General features: G+C 42.3%; 1 protein-coding gene across 1 annotated transcript in view; it reads left to right on the forward strand.

Annotated features, from left to right (window-relative positions):
* The first annotated feature begins 3,087 nt into the window (after window positions 1-3,087).
* LOC126236499 (uncharacterized) overlaps window positions 3,088-19,708 on the forward strand; it is a 31,755-nt gene continuing 15,134 nt past the window's right edge. Inside the window, exon 1 of the mRNA XM_049945854.1 lies at window positions 3,088-3,205. The gene's annotated coding sequence lies outside the window, so the exon portion shown is untranslated. The remainder of the gene's footprint in view (window positions 3,206-19,708) is intronic.

The following is a 19,708-nucleotide window of genomic DNA, read 5'->3' on the forward strand; positions in this document are numbered from 1 at the left end:
CAGATAGTGAAGGGAGACGAAAATTTAATAGTCATGGGTGACTGGAATTCGTCAGTAGGGAAAGGGAGAGAAGGAAACGTAGTAGGTGAATATGGATTGGGGCTAAGAAATGAAAGAGGAAGCCGCCTGGTAGAATTTTGCACAGAGCACAACTTAATCATAGCTAATACTTGGTTTAAGAATCATGATAGAAGGTTGTATACATGGAAGAACCCTGGAGATACTAAAAGGTATCAGATAGATTATATAATGGTAAGACAGAGATTTAGGAACCAGGTTTTAAATTGTAAGACATTTCCAGGGGCAGATGTGGACTCTGACCACAATCTATTGGTTATGACCTGTAGATTAAAACTGAAGAAACTGCAAAAAGGTGGGAATTTAAGGAGATGGGACCTGGATAAACTGAAAGAACCAGAGGTTGTACAGAGTTTCAGGGAGAGCATAAGGGAACAATTGACGGGAATGGGGGAAAGAAATACAGTAGAAGAAGAATGGGTAGCTTTGAGGGATGAAGTAGTGAAGGCAGCAGAGGATCAAGTAGGTAAAAAGACGAGGGCTAGTAGAAATCCTTGGGTAACAGAAGAAATATTGAATTTAATTGATGAAAGGAGAAAATATAAAAATGCAGTAAATGAAGCAGGCAAAAAGGAATACAAACGTCTCAAAAATGAGATCGACAGGAAGTGCAAAATGGCTAAGCAGGGATGGCTAGAGGACAAATGTAAGGATGTAGAGGCTTATCTCACTAGGGGTAAGATAGATACTGCCTACAGGAAAATTAAAGAGACCTTTGGAGATAAGAGAACCACTTGTATGAACATCAAGAGCTCAGATGGAAACCCAGTTCTAAGCAAAGAAGGGAAAGCAGAAAGGTGGAAGGAGTATATAGAGGGTCTATACAAGGGCGATGTACTTGAGGACAATATTATGGAAATGGAAGAGGATGTAGATGAAGATGAAATGGGAGATACGATACTGCGTGAAGAATTTGACAGAGCACTGAAAGACCTGAGTCGAAACAAGGCCCCCGGAGTAGACAACATTCCATTGGAACTACTGACGGCTTTGGGAGAGCCAGCCCTGACGAAACTCTACCATCTGGTAAGCAAGATGTATGACACAGGCGAAATACCCTCAGACTTCAAGAAGAATATAATAATTCCAATTCCAAAGAAAGCAGGTGTTGACAGATGTGAGAATTACCGGACAATCAGTTTAATAAGCCACAGCTGCAAAATACTAACACGAATTCTTTACAGACGAATGGAAAAACTGGTAGAAGCCGACCTCGGGGAAGATCAGTTTGGATTCCGTAGAAATACTGGAACACGTGAGGCAATACTGACCTTACGACTTATCTTAGAAGAAAGATTAAGGAAAGGCAAACCTACGTTTCTAGCATTTGTAGACTTAGAGAAGGCTTTTGACAATGTTGACTGGAATACTCTCTTTCAAATTCTAAAGGTGGCAGGGGTAAAATACAGGGAGCGAAAGGCTATTTACAATTTGTACAGAAACCAGATGGCAGTTATAAGAGTCGAGGGGCATGAAAGGGAAGCAGTGGTTGGGAAGGGAGTAAGACAGGGTTGTAGCCTCTCCCCGATGTTATTCAATCTGTATATTGAGCAAGCAGTAAAGGAAACAAAAGAAAAATTCGGAGTAGGTATTAAAATCCATGGAGAAGAAATAAAAACTTTGAGGTTCGCCGATGACATTGTAATTCTGTCAGAGACAGCACAGGACTTGGAAGAGCAGTTGAACGGAATGGACAGTGTCTTGAAAGGAGGGTATAAGATGAACATTAACAAAAGCAAAACGAGGATAATGGAATGTAGTCGAATTAAGTCGGGTGATGTTGAAGGTATTAGATTAGGAAATGAGACACTTAAAGTAGTAAAGGAGTTTTGCTATTTGGGGAGCAAAATAACTGATGATGGTCGAAGTAGAGAGGATATAAAATGTAGACTGGCAATGGCAAGGAAAGCGTTTCTGAAGAAGAGAAATTTGTTAACATCGAGTATAGATTTAAGTGTCAGGAAGTCTTTTCTGAAAGTATTTGTATGGAGTGTAGCCATGTATGGAAGTGAAACATGGACGATAAATAGTTTGGACAAGAAGAGAATAGAAGCTTTCGAAATGTGGTGCTACAGAAGAATGCTGAAGATTAGATGGGTAGATCACATAACTAATGAGGAGGTGCTGAATAGGATTGGGGAGAAGAGGAGTTTGTGGCACAACTTGACCAGAAGAAGGGATCGGTTGGTAGGACATGTTCTGAGGCATCAAGGGATCACCAATTTAGTATTGGAGGGCAGCGTGGAGGGTAAAAATCATAGGGGGAGACCAAGAGATGCATACACTAAGCAGATCAGAAGGATGTAGGTTGCAGTAGGTACTGGGAGATGAAGAAGCTTGCACAGGATAGAGTAGCATGGAGAGCTGCATCAAACCAGTCTCAGGACTGAAGACCACAACAACAACAGCTAAATTTCATACGCAGCAACATGTCATGTAATAAGCATCAAACGCAAAATAATAGCGACCTCTATATTTCATTGCAAACTTTGGGAATTTCACGCAGCGTCTTTTTTAAATGTGAAATATCACAGTAACTATGACCATTAATGAAATGACGAGCACTTCACCATGAAGCTGACATACACAGCTGTAAGCAACGTAAAAATCAGTTTTTTTTAGCAAGTAGTTTCTGTAAAATCTTTTGAGAAAGATTAGGGCGCTCGTCTTCGTCTGCACAGCGCGTCGACAACCGGCGCGCCGAATGCGGTCAAACAATTACTCGTTCATTTCGGCTCGCCGGTAGGCGAGACCGCACAAGTCGGCGCCGCTACCCGGCTGCCATTATGTGCTATGTCATTAGATAACAAGGGGGTGTTTTCGGCGCTGATTAAAGCTACCTCACGCTGACGCCCGCAACGCGTGTAACCCGATTTCTTTCTGTGCGCAGGCCGCGTCGACTCTGGCAGCGGTTTGCAGGACTACGCGCCTGTGCATTTGAACGAAGTTGCTTTGTTCAGCAGCAGATGGCAGTCCAGCGACTGCAGCGCCTCTCTCAGCAGCTCCGCGCAACCTCAATGTGGGACAGCCTACGCTGTGTCGCGTCATATTCTTCAGGACAGCGGAAGACGACGCACCTGTCCTCACCACGCTGTCGACATCAGTACGGCAGTAAACGTAGCTGAAGGTAGGTAGCTGCTTCAGGCTATTCACCTCTAATCAACAAAGCAAACTACTCAGTTTGTCTAAAACCAACGCCCATAAAGATTTTAGCAGCCACAGTACTGGTAACAGTTCTTATATAATTTTGTTTTTGCTTTGAATGTAAAAACGTACTTGCAGCAATAAATATTAACTTTGCAATGAATTCTCATCATTCTATTTGTGTTTTAAAACTCTTTTAATGTATTCCTTTGCTTTTCACTGCTGTGGCTGGAATTTCTGATGTGACCTTGCTCCACAATTTATAGTTAACAGCGGTTTGTCGGTAAAATATGAGCAATGAAATTTGTTTTCTATCTGCAAAGTGTTCTTCTGTCCCCTAAGAAACTTATTTTCTTTGTAGGTACAGCTGACTTATATTACGCAAGTTATTCTAACATTTTCTTAGTTATAATATTAATGGTTAATGAATTTTCCCCGTGTGCATCCCAAATATTAGACTAGCATGTTCAGCTTAATGTGAAATACTTGAGTGCAAAATATAACGTTGTCTGCACAAAGAGTGTTAATAAGTACACAAACAGAGACTTGTTTATAAACAATGTGTTTGTTTCTCTCTTAAGATATGCAGAAGATTTGAAGCTGTGCTGTGGCAAATGATCCATTGTCCCCCCACTTCTTGTTTCATGTTATACTTTTGTAACCCACATAAGACTTGATGAAATAATCTTATGTCTTTTTCAGGAATATTTCTTAAATCCCTAATACTTATTATTTAACTGTCGCCATATCAGAAGATAGACATAACTGGAAAATTTTAAACAGTTAGCTCTCTACGAAAAAAATTAAATTTTAATTGCGTCATCTGCAGAAAATTTTGCTGTGGATGGACGGTGACTATATTCTATAACTGGCGTTTTCGAAACAAATGAGTTGTTTAGTTTTGGGAGATTTCATGCCATAAAATTAAATTTAATATGTGGCACTATAAAATTATTATATTCCAGAGGACTAATGGTTATCCAATCAATAAACGATTAAAAATTGTACTCCAGATTAAAGAGGGGTGAGCAGCAAGTGCTCCCTCTTGCAGCCCTTCCACCCTTGCGAATACCTATGCCAGCTATGTGTTTCTTGAGTACCCATGGTCACTGATGATAACTCTGTTTTTTAATCACTTGTAGTAATTCTACTACAGTATGTTACTTAATTTAACATTTCAGTGTATAGAAACTGAAAATTTGGTTAGGCGACAGTGTAAGAAAAAAAATGGATTCTGTTATGGAAGGAACGTCAATTAGAACCAACCTTATATTTGCTGTGGACATATACTGAAAACGGTACTCTACTTACATTTTAGAATTTTAACATAGCTGACGTTGCTATAAAGTAATCAGTAATTTAATGAGTTTTATGAATCGGTTTTTCAATTATGTGTATTTTTACGAAGATGAAATAAAATTACAATTGTATTGTGGTTGTGCAAACTTTCTTATCGTGTAACATGGTCAGCATTCACAAAATAATCAGTAATATATTACACTTAATTGTCTGGCACATTCTGCTTCTGCCTGATGATTTCTTGGTTGTACATGTAATGAAAACTACTGGTGAGGACCCGAAAAAGCCAAGTGCGAAAAGCAGAATATTAGAGTTTAAAGCTCCATCGATGAGCACAATTTCGCATTGGCCAAGAATGGGTCAGTGAACTAGTGGTGGCTTCCTCGGTGAATCCATCGCTGCGTTCACCTGAAATTAATTTAAGGAACCCAGTGAAAATGTAATCCAGGTACCCTTAGTCGGGAATTACAAGCCTCTCTCCTCCCAACAAAGCTCCTGGATGGCAGATATCCAGGGTGCCCCAGAAGGAATGGTCATTATTGGGGAATATGACAGGAACGATCATTCAAAGCAAAAACGCCTATGAAACGTGGGCTCTAAAATTCATACTTTGAGAGCTATGACCACTTCTTCAACTTCTATTCTGTGAAACAAATCTCTTCTACAACAAGGTCTTACCTTTCCCTGTTTTGAGAGATGATAGATAGTATAGACCAAAACAAGAAAAATATGTCCGGTAAACATGGACTAGAAAAATGGATACCTTAAAAGCTATGAGCTACTTGTTAATCTTCGCTACTGTGAAACACATCTCTTGTACTGAGCATTTTAGAGCCCCTGTTTAATAGGCAATTTTTTCTTGTTTTGGTCCATATTTCCAAAATACTGAAAGCAAAGAGATTGCAGGTGAAGAGATTTGTTTCACGGCATCGAAGATGAAGCGTTCATTTCCATTTTACTAGACGTTTTGCCTCGAACGATCGTTCCTGTAATATCTCTGCATATTGACCATCCTCCTGCAACACCCTGTAGTCATGTTAGCGGCTTCTGGGAGAGCATTATCGTGTTAAAGCTATACTTACAGCCCCTTTTTAATTCAGTTATGCTCACTGAGCATCGGAATTGTTGGCAACAAATGTGAAGCATCTCGTAATAAACGAGTAAGTCGTGGAAACAGATGATCGATTCTGTACATGAGATAAACAGAGATGTACAAACGACAACTGATTTTTGTGGTTCTCAATTAGAACATGCAGAACCTGTGAACAGCATTTTTTACTTTAGAATATAAGTTGACAGTATAGATTGACCGGTCTTAAATAATGATATATGCCAAGACGCAGAATGACTGAAGTTTTCAGGAGATCATCATATAAGACGGATTGTTTTTACAAACCTGGCAAATTGTTCACTTCGGAATCGCACTCTCCGAAACGGTGCAGATATTATGTTACTTTGGGCTTAGCGAGCTAGCTGGGCATTGGTTAACAGACCAGACTCGCTTCGGGAGAAACAACAATCCAATCTGCGTTCGGTCATCCTGATTTAGGGATCCGTGGTTTCCTTAAGGCGCTCATGGCGTATCTCAGATCAGTTCAACGAAAAGGTCACAATAAATTTCCTATCGTATTATTGTCCAATTCAAGCTAGTGCACAGCCTCTTCGGGTTTCTAAACAAAAATCTCCTCTCTGTGAGCTGTAGATGAAGCTTTGATTTCTTAAGTAGCCGTGCCGAAAAAAATGTGTTTTACGTTGTTTGATGGTGTTGCCAGATTTATACTAGTGTCCTTTGTCTTTACAATGTCCGTATTCCTCGTCACGTTGGATGTTTCGAGAATCGCTTGATAATAAACAGAGCCGAAATCTTGTGACATTACACGGACGATTGGTGATATAAAGAAACATTCATTTTAGATGGTTATTAATAGACGAAGGTGGCAGGTTCTTCCAAATGATTACTATAGCTGTTGAGCCGTGCACTTAGAAATTAATGGAATGTCCTCGTGGTAACGAATAACAACGCTACGGCTACGAAATATGCATCTGTCTATTATATGAGAGGACCTCAAAAAGTAAGTTACACATTATTATGACAGCACAAGTATATATATATATATATATGGGGATATCTGGATACACAGAATGCGATAGGAACTGTATGAAAATATTGAACCCATATGGAGCGACATACGGAAGAGGAGGTTTACAATTTGTTGGGCACATCGTGAGAATGGACAAGGAGAGGTTGAATAAGAAGACATGGAATGCAACATGTCATATGGGAAACAACTGGGTGAAGGAAGTCAGAGGTGACTAGAAGGCTGCAGGAATAAAAGAAAGGAATCTACAGGCGGTAGTACAGGATTGAGAGAATTATAAAGGGTTGGTGGATTGTCACAGGTGGCCAAAATCAAAATTGTCTTAACAGAAGAAGAAAGAAACAGAAGAAGCGAGAGAATGAAGAGTTATTGGGAAGAAAGAAGACGTGCAAAACAAGCCACACGTGATCCTGAAGGGTCCTAACGAAGCAGAAGAAAAAAAATTATATACAGAGTGTACATAAAGTCTGCGAATATTTTCAGCTATTTATTGCACAAGAACCAAACATTGCACAGATATCATACATATGTCATCTTGAAGAGAAACCCTGGAAATTATTTTCACGTATTCCGCCACAGCGTAGTTTGGTAATTTGTCGATAGTCAGCGCTAGCCGCAAACAAGGCGAGTTCAGGTGCGGAGCGAGCTTTCTGTGTGTTGAAGTGGCCTTCCCGATCCCCAGATCTCACTCCGTGTGACTTTTTTCTGTGGGGACGCATTAAAGATCTGGTGTATGTACCGCCTCTACCATGTGATGTAGCAGAGCACCAGGAATACGGGAAGCGACTGCCACAGTCGACGATGTCATGCTGGGACGGGTGTGGCAAGATTTCGATTACCGTACTGACGTCTGCCAGGTCAGTCATGGTTCGCATATCAAATGTTTGTAAAAAAAAAAAAAAACTTCAGAGTTTCTCTTCAAAATACAATATTATATATGACATCTGTGACATCTGTACAATGTTTGGTTCTTGTGCAATAAATAATTGAAAGTGTTTCCGGACATTATCTACATCCTGTATGGGTAGTCCATTGATTGTGACCGGGCCAAATATCTCACGAAATAAGCATCAAACGAAAAAACTACAAAGAACGAAGCTCGTCTAGTTTGAAGGGGGAAACCAGATGGCGCTATGGTTGGCCCGCTAGATGGCGCTGCCATAGGTCAAACGGCGATCAACTGCGTTTTTTTTTTTTTTTTTTTTAATAGGAACCCCCATTTTAATTACATATTCGTGTAGTACGTAAAGAAATATGAATGTTTTAGTTGGACCACTTTTTTCGCTTTGTGATAGATGGCGCTGTAATTCTCACAAACGTGTAAGTACGTGGTATCACGTAACATTCCGCCAGTGCGAACGGTATTTGCTTCGTGATACATTACCCGTGTTAAAATGGACCGTTTACCAATTGCGGGAAAGGTCGATATCGTGTTGATGTATGGCTATTGTGATCAAAATGGCCAACGGACGTGTGCTGTGTATGCTGCTCGGTATCCTGGACGACATCATCCAGGTGTCCGGACCGTTCGCCGGATAGTTACGTTATTCAAAGAAACAGGAAGTGTTCAGCCACATATGAAACGTCAACCACGACCTACAACAAATGATGATGCCCAAGTAGGTGTTTTAGCTGCTGTCGCTGCTAATCCGCACATCAGTAGCAGACAAATTGCGCGAGGATCGGGAATCTCAAAAACGTCGGGGTTGAGAATGCGTACCATAATTCTATGCACGAGGAATTGCATGGCGACGACTTTGAACGTCGTGTACAGTTCTGTCACTGGGCTCAAAAGAAATTACGGGACGATGACAGATTTTTTGCACGCATTCTATTTAGCGACGAAGCGTCATTCACCAACAGCGGTAACGTACACCGGCATAATATGCGCTACTGAGCAACGGAAAATCCACGATGGTTGTGACAAGTGGAACGTCAGCGACATTGGCGGGTTAATGAATGGTGCGGCATTATGGTTCAAAACGGCTCTGAGCACTATGGGACTCAACTGCTGTGGTCATAAGTCCCCTAGAACTTAGAACTACTTAAACCTAACTAACCTAAGGACATCACACAACACCCAGCCATCACGAGGCAGAGAAAATCCCTGACCCCGCCGGGAATCGAACCCGGGAACCCGGGCGTGGGAAGCGAGAACGCTACCGCACGACCACGAGATGCGGGCGCGGCATTATGGGAGGAAGGATAATTGGCCCCCATTTTATCGATGAGAATCTAAATGGTGCAATGTCTGCATGACAGAATGGCGATGTACTTCCAACATGATGGATGTCCGGCACATAGCTCGCGTGAGGTTGAAGCGGTATTGAATAGCATATTTCATGACAGGTGTATTGGTCGCCGAAGCACCATACCATGGCCCGCACGTTCACCGTATCTGACGTCCCAGGATTTATTTCTGTGGGGAAAGTTGAAGGGTATTTGCTATTGTGATCCACCGACAACGCCTGACAACATGCGTCAGCGCATTGTCAATGCATGTGCGAACATTACGGAAGGCGAACTACACGGTGTTGAGAGGAATGCCGTTACACGTATTGCCAAATGCAGTGAGGTTGACGGACAACATTTTGAGCATTTATTGCATTAATTTGGTACTTACAGGTAATCACGCTGTAACAGCATGCGGTCTCAGAAATGATAAGTTCACAAAGGTACATGTATCACATTGGAACAACCGAAATAAAATGTTCAAACGTACCTACGTTCTGTATTTTTATTTAAAAAACCTAGCTGTCAGCAACTGTTCGTCTAAAATTGTGAGCCATATGTTTGTGACTATTGCAGCGCCATCTATCACAAAGCGAAAAAAGTGGTCCAACTAAAACATTCATATTTCTTTACGTACTACACGAATATGTAATTTAGAAAATGGCGGTTCCTATTAAAAAAAAAAAACGCAGTTGATATTCGTTTGACCTATGGCAGCGCCATCTAGCGGGCCAACCATAGCGCCATCTGTTCCCCCTTCAAGCTAGACGAGTTTCGTTCTTTGTAGATTTTTCGTTTGACGCTTATTTATTGAGATATTTGGCCCGATCACGATCAATGGATCACCCTGTATTATACAGGGTGAGTCACCTAACATTATCGCTGGATATATTTCGTAAACCACATCAAATACTGACGAATCGATTCCACAGACCGAACGTGAGGAGAGGGGCTAGTGTAATTGGTTAATACAAACCATAAAAAAAATGCACGGAAGTATATTTTTAACGCAAACCTACGTTTTTTAAATGGAACCCCGTTAGTTTTGTTAGCACATCTGAACATATAAATAAATACGTAATCAGTGCCGTTTGTTGCATTGTAAAATGTTAATTACATCCGGAGATATTGTAACCTAAAGTTGATGATTGAGTACCACTCCTCCGCTGTTCGATCGTGTGTATTGGAGAGCACCGAATTACGTAGGGATCCAAAGGGAACGGTGATGGACCTTAGGTACAGAATAGACTGGAACAGCACATTACGTCCATATGCTAACACCTTTTTATTGGTCTTTTTCACTGACGCACATGTACATTACCATGAGGGGTGAGGTGCACGTACACACGTGGTTTCCGTTTTCAATTACGGAGTGGAATAGAGTGTGTCCCGACATGTCAGACCAATAGATGTTCTATGTGGTGGCCATCATTTGCTGCACACAATTGCAAGCTCTGGCGTAATGAATGTTGTACACGCCGCAGTACATCTGGTGTAATGTCGCCGCAAGCTGCCACAATACGTTGTTTCATATCCTCTGCGGTTGTAGGCACATCACGGTTCAAATTCTCCTTTAACGTACCCCACAGAAAGAAGTCCAGAGGTGTAAGATCAGGAGAACGGGCTGGCCAATTTATGCGTCCTCCACGTCCTATGAAACGCCCGTCGAACATCCTGTCAAGGGTCAGCCTAGTGTTAATTGCGGAATGTGCAGGTGCACCATCATGCTGATACCACATACGTCGACGCGTTTCCAGTGGGACATTTTCGAGCAACGTTGGCAGATCATTCTGTAGAAACGCGATGTATGTTGCAGCTGTTTGGGCCCCTGCAATGAAGTGAGGACCAATGAGGTGGTCGACAATGATTCCGCACCATACATTTACAGTCCACAGTCGCTGTCGCTCTACCTGTCTGAGCCAGCGAGGATTGTCCACGGACCAGTAATGCATGTTCCGTAGATTCACTGCCCCGTGGTTTGTGAAACCCGTTTCATCGGTAAACAGGTAGAACTGCAACGCAGTCTCTGTTAATGCCCATTGACAGAATTGCACTCGATGATTAAAGTCATCACCATATAATTGCTGATGTAGCGACACATGAAACGGGTGAAAGCGGTGACGATGCAGTATGCGCATGACACTACTTTGACTCAGTCCACCGGCTCTCGCAGTGTTCCGTGTACTCATGTGTGGGTTCATGGCAACAGCAGCTAACACACCAACTGCACCCGCTTCTCCTGTGACGGGCCTGTTACGGACCCGTTTGCATGCTGCGACCATACGTGTTGCGTACAGTTGGCGGTAGATGTTTTGCAATGTACGGCACGTTGGATGCTCTCTGTCCGGGTACCGTTCTGCATACACCCTGCAGGCTTCAGCTGCATTTCGTCGACACTCGCCATAGATGAGTATCATCTCCGCCTTTTCAGAGTTCGAATACACCATGGTCACAGTTCCTACAACACTACACTATCACAGACGTCTGGTAACACGGTGTACTACAGTTGGTCTGCGTGCGGAGACGAATGCAGAATAACAATAGCAGCAAGCGCTACATGCGGACACTGCGACAGCTAGACCAAACCACAACAGTGCACTACAGCCACACACGTAAACACGGTCGTCATCGTTAACATGTCCCTGCAGATGCTGCTCGCCGACCGTGGCCCGTGTTCGTTACAACACGCAACTGAACGTCGGAGGTTTCAAGCGTCAACTTTAGGTTACAATATCTCCGGATGTAATTAACATTTTACAATGCAACAAACGGCACTGATTACGTATTTGTTTATATGTTCAGATGTGCTAACAAAACTAACGTGGTTCCATTTAAAAAAACGTAGGTTTGTTTTAAAAAACATACTTCCGTGCATTTTTTTATGGTTTGTATTGAACAATTACACTAGCCCCTTTTCTCACGTTCGGTCTGTGGAATCGGTTCTTCAGTATTTGATGTGTTTTACGAAACATATGCAGCGGTAACGTTAGGTGACTCCCCCTGTATATGCTGTCTTACACTTCAACGTGACACAGCTATCTGTCACTTATTTTGAATATACTCACCTAGTCGCTGTTAACAACGCTCGAAATATTCCTCAACGACAGAAATCCTCGTCTTGTTCACAGATGCATTCGAGAACCGCTGTTAGAACGCCGTCATCGTTGGAAAATCTCCTTCCCCTCGGTTGTCGTTCGTCGCCTGCCTGAAAACTGCCGTCTGTGGTCGTCGTCGATGGTCTTCCTTCCTGATCCGCATCATCCTCGTCTGTTCGGCTTTGGTCAAATTGTGACACCGTCTCACTACAGCTCGATGCGACATTGCATTTGACCCATATATCACAAGAATTACACGGTGAAACTGTGAAATTCAGACGTTTCGGCCACAAGAATCGCTATCCCGCGTATTTCAGGTGTGGAGAGCGTTTACAGATGCCACACCATTTCATTCTCACACTATAATGCATCTATTATCCGTACTGCTGCAGAATTTTGTCTGCAGAAAACCTTGAACGTGTGCATTTTTTCTGACAATGCGCCACTCTCGTGCGCCAATGTCTTAGCGTAGGACGACATGTGTAACTTATTTTCTGAAGTCTCTACGTTTTTTTAAAAAAATGAGTTGAGAGAGTCATTGAATACAAATCTTATAGGAAATACTTATTTACTACCATAAACCAGTAACCTTAAACGCTCATCTTGAAGATGAGGCAGGCAAACATACACTCCTGGAAATTGAAATAAGAACACCGTGAATCCATTGTCCCAGGAAGGGGAAACTTTATTGACACATTCCTGGGGTCAGATACATCACATGATCACACTGACAGAACCACAGGCACATAGACACAGGCAACAGAGCATGCACAATGTCGGCACTAGTACAGTGTATATCCACCTTTCGCAGCAATGCAGGCTGCTATTCTCCCATGGAGACGATCGTAGAGATGCTGGATGTAGTCCTGTGGAACGGCTTGCCATGCCATTTCCACGTGGCGCCTCAGTTGGACCAGCGTTCGTGCTGGACGTGCAGACCGCGTGAGACGACGCTTCATCCAGTCCCAAACATGCTCAATGGGGGACAGATCCGGAGATCTTGCTGGCCAGGGTAGTTGACTTACACCTTCTAGAGCACGTTGGGTGGCACGGGATACATGCGGACGTGCATTGTCCTGTTGGAACAGCAAGTTCCCTTGCCGGTCTAGGAATGGTAGAACGATGGGATCGATGACGGTTTGGATGTACCGTGCACTATTCAATGTCCCCTCGACGATCACCAGTGGTGTACGGTCAGTGTAGGAGATCACTCCCCACACCATGATGCCGGGTGTTGGCCCTGTGTGCCTCGGTCGTATGCAGTCCTGATTGTGGCGCTCACCTGCACGGCGCCAAACACGCATACGACCATCATTGGCACCAAGGCAGAAGCGACTCTCATCGCTGAAGACGACACGTCTCCATTCGACCCTCCATTCACGCCTGTCGCGACACCACTGGAGGCGGGCTGCACGATGTTGGGGCGTGAGCGGAAGACAGTCTAACGGTGTGCGGGACCGTAGCCCAGCTTCATGGAGACGGTTGCGAATGGTCCTCGCCGATACCCCAGGAGCAACAGTGTCCCTAATTTGCTGGGAAGTGGCGGTGCGGTCCCCTACGGCACTGCGTAGGATCCTACGGTCTTGGCGTGCATCCGTGCGTCGCTGCGGTCCGGTCCCAGGTCGACGGGCACGTGCACCTTCCGCCGACCACTGGCGACAACATCGATGTACTGTGGAGACCTCACGCCCCACGTGTTGAGCAATTCGGCGGTACGTCCACCCGGCCTCCCGCATGCCCACTATACGCCCTCGCTCAAAGTCCGTCAACTGCACATACGGTTCACGTCCACGCTGTCGCGGCATGCTACCAGTGTTAAAGACTGCGATGGAGCTCCGTATGCCACGGCAAACTGGCTGACACTGACGGCGGCGGTGCACAAATGCTGCGCAGCTAGCGCCATTCGACGGCCAACACCGCGGTTCCTGGTGTGTCCGCTGTGCCGTGCATGTGATCATTGCTTGTACAGCCCTCTCGCAGTGTCCGGAGCAAGTATGGTGGGTCTGACACACCGGTGTCAATGTGTTCTTTTTTCCATTTCCAGGAGTGTATTTGTTTGTAGCGTGATACTGGGTAATGATTTGCGGCAGTATGGGCGGTATTGTTGTTAATATCCACGTGACAGCTTCCGTTTTCATTGCCGTTCGTCAACATAGTTAACCACCATTCGCTATAAAGCAGTCACCATAAATCCGCCAGCTTCCTGAATGAGATGTTGATGTGTATGAGCCCTTGTAATCGGTGTATGAGTATCATGTCTGTACATAATATTTCTTTTAGGTTTGACATGCCGATTTCTTGTGAAGTTCACGACAGTGACGTGTATATACGTGGTGTAACACAACTTGCAGTACTGGTGAAAAAGATGATGTGAAGTTACAAAGCATAACATCCGTAGACGGCAACATATCCTTGCTGAAACCGCTTATCGAAGTCTAGTTAATACCTTGCCAGCGACCTTGGTGTTTGATATTTTCTTCGGTGCACGCACTATTGCAGATCGCCCCCATGCTGGTACAGTGTCAGGAATATATGACACGTACTGCTTAAAAGTAACTGCAACAGCTGGCCGGAGTGCTCGTGCGGTTCTAGGAGCTACAGTCTGGAACCGAGCGACCGCTACGGTCGCAGGTTCGAATCCTGCCTCGGGCATGGATGTGTGTAATGTCCTTAGGTTAGTTAGGTTTAATTAGTTCTAAGTTCTAGGCGACTGATGACCTCAGAAGTTAAACCGCATAGTGCTCAGAGCCATTTGAGCCATAACTGCAACACAAGTGCCGGCCTTTGTGGCCGAGCGGTTCTAGGCGCTTCAGTCCGGAACCGCGCCGCTGCTACGGTCGTAGGTTCGAATCCTGCCTCGGGCATGGATGTGTGTGATGTCCTTAGGTTAGTTAGGTTTAAGTAGTTATAAGTCTGGGGGGGCTGATGACCTCAGATGTTAAGTCCTATAGTGCTTAGAGCCATTTGAACCATTTGAACACGTTAAGTTCAAAATACTCTAGTCCGTAATAAAATCGTTTACTCTCGTGGGCTAACAAGTTGAACAAATAAAGAGTACGGAAACATAACTATACTTACTGAAAATAAACACTGACGACAACGAAAATGCGTCACACCACAATAACGCTTACCCACACAAATTTGCATTACCTACATTGATCGAAATAACTGGAACTACTGCACGGAATAATTATAATAAACGCTTTTCCAAACAAAATGACGATACTGCACGAGAACCCAACACAAGATATGTGCAGTAAAGCACAAACATGAGTAAACCAGCGGGAAGGTGCTCCATCTGAGCACAAAAATGGCGAATACGCTCCTCTTTACTAAAAGACTCCGAAAAGTGGAGTACTAGCTGTTCGGTCTTCATTCCTCATCACCTTAAAAATTTTCACAAAAATATTGACATGCGAACATATTCGCGCATTTTTTTTTTTTTTTTAATGCAGCTCACCTTTCACTCCCAGAAGCTCTAACTGTAACTCGCTCACACCCGATAGTCTCCCATGCCCATCTCTCCCACTTACTCATTTGGCCCAACTCATTGTCATTATCTCTTTGTCTCCTTCCAACTGTCACTATGCTCTCTCTCAGTCACAGCCTCGTTCGTTCTGTCCCACTACTACTGCCTCCTCTCACTGTTACTGTCTCCATCTTCTTCTCTCTTACTGCTACTACCTCATTCATTCCTTCTCTCTACTGCTGTCTCTTTTCACTGTAATTATCTCTCTCTTCCTCATTCATTCCTTCTCTCTACTGCTGTCTCTTTTCACTGTAATTATCTCTCTCTTCCTCGTCGTCATTGTTGTAGACTCTGTCTCTCATCATCACTGACTCTCACCCACTTCCATTTTCTCTTTCTCTTTATTCCTCTCCTTCTGGCACTGTCTCCTTCACTCTTTTCCCAGCATTGTTCTCACGCTATCTACTGTGTTCCACTGCCACTGTGTCCCTCTCTTTCTCCCACACTGCCATTATCTACTTCACTTTTTTATACCACTACCACCGTCTACTATCATCCAGCATTTATTGCTTCTCCATCTCTTTCCCACTGCTACTGCCTCCTCTTTCATCATAAAAAAACGGGAATATGTTCGCATGCCAATATTTTGTGAAAAGTTTTTAAGTTGTGAGGAAGGTAGAACGAGGCAGCTAGTAATCCACTTTAAAATCAGAGTCTTTAAAAAGGAGCACATTCGCATTTTTTGTCCTCCGATAGGAGCATTTTTCCGCTGGTTCCCTTCTTTTCCTTGCCACAGGAAGGCATGTCAGTCACATGAAAACAACTGAATGGGTCAGTAAAATTTTGATAGTTCTCGTACGTGAAACTGAAATATCGGAAAACTACTTTTATACCTCAGAAAGGGTTTTACGTGCACAAAAGTTTTGCGTGTGCTTCAGTGCTACAATGTGGCGTTCCCAGAATCCTTCAGATGATAACGGAGGCACTTCGCATCATATTTCTCCGTGCTGGCGTCGCTTTATAAACTACATTTTCGCCTCACACCACATTTTACGTGCGTATTTTACGTGCGCGAATAGAGTAACTTTGAAGTTCTACATCTGGGAAACAGATAAAGATCTCAAGAAAAATTTCAAGGTAGTCCAAGATCGGGATCTTAGGTATTGCGGTAAAAGCATCAGACATTTTCTGTGCATTGCCATCTTGGAATCATCGGCTGGGTTTCGGTCCGCTGGTGACGCCGAAAATATAGTAAAAAATGTTTTTTTTGGGGGTAGTGGGTGGGGGGCGGATGGGAGGAGGAGGTTCTCAGGAACCACCCATGGACTAATGGTGGCTCTATAAGTCCCATCAAGCCTACCGTCGACCACGTCAAATGCAAAAAAAGAACCGACCGATTTGCTCCATTTAACTAAGCAGGAGGAAGTGTGTAATATTCATACTTTGATCCTGTACTGCCGAGTACAATCTGAAGGTGAAATATTTCATTTACTTTCAATCAAATCAATAATTCGTTGATACTGACAACTTAAGCAGGATAATAAATGAGCATTGATAATAACATGAGTACCATAGCTGTTACAGCTGCAATCGAAAATAAGAAATGTAAAATCAAAAACACCTTCAGCCATCTATATTTTGAGTTTTTAAATGAACACACCACCAGCTGACTATATTGTTGTTTATTTAATTACGTCCCAGGTTTCGGCTTTTTTTGTCATTTTCAAGTGACTGAGTTTATGTCTTTAACACACATTGTAGGACATAAACTCAGTCACTTCATAATGAAACAAACAACAATACAGTCAAATGGCGGTGTGTTCATTTAAAAATTATTGTATGATTGTTCCTTACCAATGTCAAAAAGATATTTTGAGTGTAATTTATCTGTGCGACCAGTTTCAACGTCTTACTATGCCATCTTCAGGCCCCTGTGTAAAGACAACAATAATAATGACAGTGTAAACTACGTAATAAAAGGGGGCGGTGTAGGATTTAAGAAATCAGTTATCTACAGTGATAATATGAAGTAAATATTTAACAGAAACCAAACTGTATGGGGTTTGACAACAGAGTAAATGACAGATTAAGGAATAAAACGAGAGAACAGTTGCACACTGTATTAATATAAATGAGCAAATTATATATATATATATATATATATATATATATATATATATATACCATGTAATATTAAACATGTACTATTAAAGTGAACCTAGTAACCAGAGGTCAAAATTATATATATATATATATATATATATATATATATATATATAATTTTGACCTCTGGTTACTAGGTTCACTTTAATAGTACATGTTTAATATTACATGGTATATATATATATATATATATATATATATATATATAATTTGCTCATTTATATTAATACAGTGTGCAACTGTTCTATATATATACCATGTAATATTAAAGTGAACCTATTAACCAGAGGTCAAAACTATGTGTCATTCTTAGATAACTACTGCGTCACATGCTGACAAACAGTTAGTATGTAATTCTAATGTCAGTATCCGTGAATCATTTGAAACAAAACAATCACAGCTGTATAGTGATTAGTACAATCTGAAGGTTAAATATTTATTTATATGTTGTCATATAATAGTAAAATGTAAAACCATTTAATAGAGGCCTTCCCCACTTTAACTACCACATCACCATGTATCATATACTGACAAAAAGTAATAAAAACAAGAATTCATGTTATGCCAAAATAATATATCAGTCATAGATTCATAAGTGGTACCTATTTAATAAAATTTATTAATGAAACAAACTGTGCAGCTAATGAAATACTTTTTAAAGAATTCCCACTAAACAGGAAGTGTTAAAATATCATATGTAAGAGGTCCTAACCAGCAATGTCAAGAAGAGGGATGTCTGCTTATAGGCAGCCATGTGGCTAGATTATACAGGGTAAGACACTAACTTTTGCCACCTAGAATAACTCCGAAAGTGCTGTATGATAGTAACTGAAAGGTTTGTGGGACAAATGTTGCATGGGACAACGGGGGTCATAATATGACGTTGATTTTTTGTTGCTAGATCGGGTCGCGTCAGAGATATGAAGCTCAACTTTGTGTTTTTTTAATGGGATGCTATACTTTGGTACTTATTTTCTGTTACCGGCTATCGAGACTAATCCAATCGTGTGCAACAGTAATGTCTTGGAAGGTCAACGAAAGTAAAAAAGGTGGCATGAACGTCCATTTACAAAAGGTGTTCGAAGTGATGACCATTGGTATCAATGCAGTGCTGCAATCTACTTATGATGGATTGAGTGGTATTCCATATCACTTCGGCATTTATCGAAGCACATAATCTGACAATTCTCTCTCGTACATCGTGCAAATAGTAAATATTCGCCGAATACGGCGTATCCATCTAAAGTGCCATTGACATGTAAACACCATTCAAAGGTTTTGCAATACAACACTAATAGGAACGGCAAGGGTAGTATCGTCGAATCAAACGAATGTGTATGATGTACTCCTTCAAGAACAACTCGATACGCTTTTCATTTATGGAGAATACCAACGAAATTCAGTGAGAGCTAGAGACTTATACACTGAAAGATATCCTCAACGTACTCACCCTACAGCTTGTACATTTGAATATGTGTATGATAAATTGAGAACAATTGGATCTTTAACGCATCAGAAACATATCCGGCAGAGGAAAGTTACTAACGAGGAAACGGAAACTGGTAGTCTTGACACTGTGGTTCGAGATCCTTGTGTTAGTGCGCGTCAAATCGCAAGGGAATCTGGCATGAGCCAGAGTACTGTTGTTCGTGTTCTGAATAGCCATAAATATCATCCTTTCCATATGTCTCCACCAAGAATTAACTGGTACAGATTGCATGCGTCGCATTGAATACTGCCGATGGGCTCAATTCAGATTCAGAGGGATGTCATATTTATTAATATGATTTTATTTACTGACGAAGCTGCATTCACGAACCATGGAAATGTCAATTTGCGTAGCATACATTATTGGGCAACTGAAAATCCATGTTGTCTGCTGCAAGTTGCACACCAAAAACCGGGTTGGTGAATGTGTGGTGTGGGATTCTGGAGTACAGAATTTTAGCCTCCTATTTCATCGAAGGAAGTCTTAATTGTAGGAAGTACAACACATTCCTGCAAGAAAAATTAGGTCTGTTAGAAGAAAAACCTTTAGGAACAAGGGCCAGAATATGGTATTAACATGATGGGTGTCCGGCACATTTTTCGCTGATGGCTAGAAATGAGTTGCAGAAACAATTCCTAAA

This window comes from Schistocerca nitens, chromosome 2 (genome assembly GCF_023898315.1).
Source record: "Schistocerca nitens isolate TAMUIC-IGC-003100 chromosome 2, iqSchNite1.1, whole genome shotgun sequence".
Classification (NCBI taxonomy): domain Eukaryota; kingdom Metazoa; phylum Arthropoda; class Insecta; order Orthoptera; family Acrididae; genus Schistocerca; species Schistocerca nitens.